The sequence below is a fragment of the Poecilia latipinna genome, unplaced genomic scaffold (genome assembly GCF_001443285.1).
Source record: "Poecilia latipinna isolate Pla-1442-1.1 unplaced genomic scaffold, P_latipinna-1.0 Scaffold396, whole genome shotgun sequence".
NCBI classification, from domain to species: Eukaryota; Metazoa; Chordata; class Actinopteri; order Cyprinodontiformes; family Poeciliidae; genus Poecilia; species Poecilia latipinna.
Window position 1 is genome coordinate 18,609 of NW_015113012.1, and position 6,607 is coordinate 25,215.

General features: G+C 41.9%; 1 long non-coding RNA gene across 1 annotated transcript; it reads left to right on the top strand.

Moving 5' to 3' along the window:
* Positions 1 to 2,548: 2,548 nt before the first annotated feature.
* LOC106950345 (uncharacterized) lies at positions 2,549 to 5,864 on the top strand. The gene is made up of 2 exons (XR_001425601.1): positions 2,549 to 3,933; positions 4,498 to 5,864. It is a non-coding gene; the product is annotated as an uncharacterized LOC106950345 (long non-coding RNA).
* The last annotated feature ends 743 nt before the right edge of the window (positions 5,865 to 6,607 follow it).

Consider the following 6,607-nt stretch of genomic DNA (forward strand, 5'->3'; position numbering starts at 1 on the left):
TGAGCGGGGAGGCAAGTCTGGGAAATATCTACCCAGTTTTTAGCCATGAAACGTCCTGCTGCTGTTTTGACCCTGAGCTGGTTGTAGAAATGGGGCTTGAAATAGAGGACGCTGACCCAGTGTCAGGGTCGGACATATTAGTTTACAGTAGCTGCGCTGCAGCTGTGCCGCTCAGGGAAGCAGAAATGGCAAAAAAATCAAACTGCTTAGGATTCTGTACTTTGTGTTGCTCTATACATCAGGACAGCGTCGGGCATTTCTCCTTTTATTTATCACACTGTAGAGCCAAACTGCTTACTCACGATTTCTAGTGCAAATCCACCAACTTTTATGTCACTCACTTCAGTGGAGCTTATGAAAATAGTGACTGCATCTCAGCAGGGATTGTGTTGTAGTGGCATTGAAGGTAAATGTGTCACTTCCATGTGCATGTTCCACCCACGGCTAATCTGATTGGAACAGCCACGGCGGTGGTCATGTGTTCCAACAAGGTGTTGGGTTTCCCATACTTTTAAGCTGTACAGTGACACGGGCCATTTGAACGTGTGGCCAAAACTCTATGGAAGAAATGACTCTTTAAATTAGCACTAATACTCCATTCATTAGCAACCTGTTAGCATCAGAGGAATGCCTTTGATGGTGTTGAGTTTTATTCTCCTTTGTAGCTCCGTGTTGGGAAAAATAGCTGAATTTTTCCCAACATGAAAAATTCAGCTGGTATAATATTCCAGCGAAGGAATATTATACCTTCGCTGCCCCGAAAGTCATGCGTAGTTACAAATGGAGCTATATTAGAAACCAATAGCATAATGATTTGTTGTATGCAACAAATTGTTATGCTTGATGCTCTTAAAGTATTGCATGTATCGGTAACCCTCTTAGGCTAAGCTAGTCTGTGGGCCGGCCCTCGAGGCTCACATGAAGTGCTTAGCGCTCGTTTGCAGCTTTGTCGCCCCTCGCCCTGTTGCCTGCGTGGCTCGAACCCCTCTGGCCGGGGAGCAGAGCTGAAATACCCCTGACCACCACCGGTGAGGCAGCAGTGACATCACATACACAATCACACTAAGATTGTGGCACACATCCATTTTCACATTCTCTGCCCCCATCCCACCCAACCCATGCTTTCAATCAATGCAGCACAACCAGTGGTCCTTTTTTCCCGCCGTCCACTCCCATCTGACACCCACCGTCGCCCCGCCACCACCCCCAACTCATTTTTTTTTTCCTCCCTTCTTTCTCCAACCTCGCTAAGGTTGCCAGGCAGCAGAGAAAAGATCTCACACAAACATCCACCCCGCTATGCCTCTGAGGGTTTTCCGGATGTCCTTGTTTACATCATGGAGTGTGCAAGTCACAGGAAAGCCAACTCAGAGCCTCTAACCAAAAAGTCTTTCTGAGCCTTTTGCTAAGCCCCATTCATCTATATCTATTGGATCTATATCTATGGGAATGTGTAGTTCTGTTTAAAACGCTTCCAGGTTTTGGTGTTAACATCTAAACACGTTCATTGTAATTTGTTCATGTTCCCTGGTGTTTAAATTCATGCACCTGGATTGGAAGGTAGCGTAAAATAAGTTTTCATATCTGATCATAACATCGGCTGCCAGTGATGTATGTGATGGTTTTTGACTGTTGCAAGGCTCCCTGTTCCCTCAGTGTGCCAAACCGATCGATTGGTTTTGTCTGCTCCTCCCTCCAACTTTGATGTTGCCATTGATTGTTCCTCTCTGCCCCTGAACTCAAAGGTTAGAGGAGCGGAGCTTCACTTCTGGATTGCTTTGACCTTCGCTCTGCACATGCTCAGTGGGTTCTCAAAGCCCAGAGCCAAAGAGAGGCAGGCCCGTGGCAGAGAGACAGCAGTGTGTTTTTTTCTTTTTTTGTTTTTTTTTTTTAACTCACCCAGTGAGGGTGATGTATATGTGATTGATTTTTTTTTTTCTCCCCCATTCCTCTCTGTGCCATGTTTCTGCTGCAGTGCACTAAGCAGGACTGAGTCCAGGCTTGATCAATGCATTGTTTTTCTTTTTCAGTCACACTCGAGTGAGCTGAAGACACGAAAGGTTACCCAGGTGAGGGTTGGCAGGGATGGAAGCAAAGCAGGGCTTCCAGATGACTCCATAGATGTTTGTGTGCATTTGGAATGAAGTTGGTGGGAAGATCGTAGACAAACTTTGTCTTTCTAAGATCTTCATATTTTTGCTTTACACTTGTTGCCATTTTCTCGAGATAAATTACAGGTTCTCTCCAAATCTCTAAGCTACTTTGGCAAAAATATATGTTATCTTACTCCATCTGCTAACCCCACACAACGCTTCTCAAAAAACAAAATCCAAAATAAATCCCTCTCTTTACATATGCAGCTCTGGAAAAATTAAGAGATCACTTAAAATGATCAGTTTCTCTGATTTTACTTTTTATAGGTTTATGTTTGAGTGAAATTAACATTGTTCAAAGCAAAAATTTTGTATTTATGTGCAGAAAATGAGAAATGGTCAAAATAACAATAAATGCAGAGCTTTCAGACCTCAAATAATGCAAAGAAAACAAATTCACATTAATTTAGAAACAATACTAATGTTTTAACTCAGGAAGAGTTCAGAAATCAATATTTGGTTGAATAATAAGGAGGTTTTCATTGGGGTTCAATGCAGTGCGCTGCTCTATAGAGAGTTTTAATTTCAAGTCCAAATGAACTTTCATTATTAAACAGAAAAGTAAATAATATTTTTAGGAAATGTTTATAATGTAAACATTCCAAACTGTGTCTTGAAGAATCTGCCTTTCCTCTAAGATGCTCGAGGTTTTTCATGAATCCAAATTTGTCCCCGATGCCACAAAGGCTGTTAAATAACCCCACACTTAAAATAATTACAGCTAATTTCAGCATTTTATAATTTTTTGTGATAATAATAAGGTGCAAACAAAATCATGATAATTGTATTGTACTCAAATCTCTAGAAAAGTTGTAAAAGCTACAGAAAAATGTCTAGAAATCTGAGTATGGAAGCAATGTGTCGGAGCCCGGTACTGAAGGAATTACCCACGTCTGAACTCCAAGGATTTGTTTGGTTTTTGTATATTTTAATCCAAGCTGCCCATCCGTCTTTTGTTTTTTTCTCCATCCGCCTGTCATGGCTTCATCACATCCTCAGGCTGCAAAGATTTTTCCATCTTTACATAAAATTACCTTTTAGGAGTCCAACTATCTTTCTGGACAACTTAGAGGCACTACAGCAGTGAAGTTCACACCGAATCACACAAAGATGACAGCTTGTCTTTTTTTTTTTTTGTTTTCCAAAATATGCTGTAGTTTAAGAAAAGCACCATTTGAGCTTCTCTAAATTGTTTAATGTCATCAGTAGGAACTCAAGCATCCATATCAGACAATAGCATCAGTGATAGTACAACAAACTCTGGTGTTTCCAACAACAAAACTGAATAGTGGGTGGAAGTTGCGTACCCTAAAGGGGTGAAGAACATTACATGGTGGTGATTTATCTCTTAGTAAAACCCCGTACCCAAACACCTAGTCGTTTAGAATGAAGATAAGTATCTTTGGGAGTGGAAGGGCTCTCCTGTAAAGCTGGATGTCTGGAGGGGATGCGGATGTGGCGGGCAGGGAAGCTTTAGCTGGTTGGGATTGGGTGGGAGAGAGCGCAGGCTTTGACCAGAGGGTTTCAGATGTCATAGCAGATTCTTTCAGGGCAAATTACAGGGTTTAACCTCTCTTGTCCCAGAGAATGGCAGCGTTCTGATTTAACTTCCTTGACAGACACTCAAGCAACCTGCTACTCAACACCATTGTCGGGGGAGGGGAGGTGGGCGAGTGGGGCACACTTGACTTGGAAGATACTTCACCTCCTTTCAGGCGTTCGAGGGCCCTTCAGGACTCTGCTCGCTGTGGTCCGTTGGTGGCCTTTCTACTTCATTCTGGTGAGAGCTTGGAAGTGTGGCCCTTCCACTGTGTGCTTTAAATGAGTGTACCTCCTCAACCTCTGAGTCAAGAAAAGCTTTGCTGCAAAATGGCTAAAGCACCTGATTGTAACTTTGGTATAAACTCAACAGATTAAAGACAAAGTAAACATTACCAGCAAAAAGAAAAAAAAAAAAGCCATCTGGGTTCCCATTACCCTTTAATGATAGATTACACACTTTCTCCCCTCTCTCCTGTTTTTTTTTCTTTTCTGTTTATTTTTTTTTTTTTTTTTTTTTTGTTCTGTAAAATCTGACACACTGGTACACATCCAGTTTTATGGCTGTGAGGTGTAACAGACCTAAAGCTCTCTGAAGCATTTAGCAGCAAGGTAGCAGATTTCCTCGATGCTGCCAGTGTTAAAGGGAGTGCTGAAGCATCTAATGCAATTTCAACCCAACATGGCTCTCTGTGAATAAGCACCACTGGAGTGTACCACCTACTGTATGCTGATCTACTGTACTGCTACTGTTTTTTTTTGTTTTTGCTCTAACGCTCCGTTTCTCTGTCTGCCTCTCTCCTAGCGACTGCACTTGCCTCCGGACTTGTCCGACACGGCGAGTCGTGTCAGCAGGGGGGAGCCTGTAGGAGTGGCTTCTGCCTGTGGCTCCGGCGCTTCCGGCACCAAAAACCTGGATTTCTGACAGGAAACCAAAGACTGAATCACCGTGGCCGTTGCCCTCTTTGCTGCGGCAACCGGGGTGTTGCCTCGTTCAGGTGATGTCAGCTGCTATGAAGCAGCCGGCCGTTACCACCTGCCAACCAGGCCAGCCAGAGGTGAAGACCTAAACTTCCACAACACCTCTGCTCATAGCAAACACATTTATTGTTTGCATTAAATGTTTTATTTTGCGCAGATATATTAAGTTGTCATGATTTTGTCCACACATTAAATAAAATCTCATAAAAAGTTGCATTACAAGACAAGTTTGTTTCTTTTCACTTTTGTTACCCACAAAAAGGCTCGCCTCCGCCGCCGGTGTAATCATGAAATATTTTACAGCCTTTACAGATTCTCCATCCTGGGAAACGTTGAATAATTTATCTTTGTTCTTGGCTTTCTTTACAAACAAGAGGCATCTGCTGTGCTGCTCCACCATTTAAATCAGTCCGCAAATACAATTTATGTTCCGGGACAGAGCAATGTGCTCTTGTGAAATTAATTAAAGAAGAGAACAACTGTACGAAACCCAACACGGTCTCTCTGTTGGATCTTGGTTCAACTCTGAGGAGCGTCCTGCATGGCAGCGCTCCGGTCTGCCTGACTGGTTTCAGGTTTATACAGAAAAGCTCCAGTCTAATCCACAGAGACGTTGCTGGTGAGCGGCGTCTACATCCACAGAGCTGAAACAATAGGAATGTGGGCAGAGGGGGCGCAGGCTTCACACCTCATGTGCTGTGTTTGATGGATGAGCTGCTGCTTTAAAGATCAAATTAGGTCAAACGGTCACATGCAAAATTTAAAAAATGAAAATTAAAGTACCATGATAAATGAAATGTTTTTTTTTTCTTTTGTTGGAAGTTGATACCACTTTGAATCTTTTTGCCTGTTGAAACCTGGTGTTGTGGGACACACAGGTCACTTTTATGGAACTGCTGCTTAATATTTCGGTGATGGCGTCTGAAGGACTGGGATGGACTGTCCAGAACCTACCCCACCTCTCGCCTGTTGAACCCTGGGGACCCCGCCAGGTGTAAGCGTGTAAGATAATGAATGGATGGATGAACATATAATGGAAACACATTAAAAGTTAATTCCAGGAGAAGAGATTAATTTTGTAATGTTTTTATGTTTGCTTCTTTTTGGTCCAGTTTGACCTGAAAACATTCGGTGCTGGGTCGCTGTTCTTTGATGTTCAGATTATCAACAAACATCATCACCCACGAATAGAAAAAAAAAAATGTAAACCATCTGATGTGATGAAGATTTGGCATCACGTTTAAGTGGCTGCAACCCAACTTCACTGACAAAGTCGTCATAATTTTTCATTTGTCTTGTTTTTTTTTTTTTTTTTTTTTTTTGCATTTTCCCCCAAACTTAAGCGAGCCATTGGCTAATTTGAACTTTTTATAAATCAGTTTATGGCAGTTTGCACTCCAGTTTCACAGCGACATTGCCTCAATTTTCAACCAGCTATTCAAAAGTGTAATTCACCCCGCAATGAATAAATGTAGCATTCAGTTTGCGTACGTTCCTCTCATATTGAGTTTGCTTGTTTCCACATTCACAGTCTAAATGTGTTTTTAAATGAAGTCATGGATTCAATTACGCCGTGTTGGATTTATGGCCACACTATTCATGATAAAGGGTAAAGTTGATTTCAATTTTTTTTCGGGTAAAGCTTCAAGGTTTTCCTGATTGGTTCCTCCGGGGCTCAGCAGTGGGTTAAACAAGATCACCACATGTAGCCTTTTGTTTGTAACACGTATTTTCTGTTATCAATAACCACAAAGTATTTTAGGCCTAGTTATACAAATAAGTTATCTTTTCATTTTAGAAACATTTTTCCTTTGATTTGAAACTTGTCTGATTTCTATTCAGCAACAAACTTCCTGGTTGAGTGAGTGGAAAGCAATTTGCAAACTAAATCTTGGAAGTATGATTCATCTCGGGCTCGGCTGTAATTGTGCTTT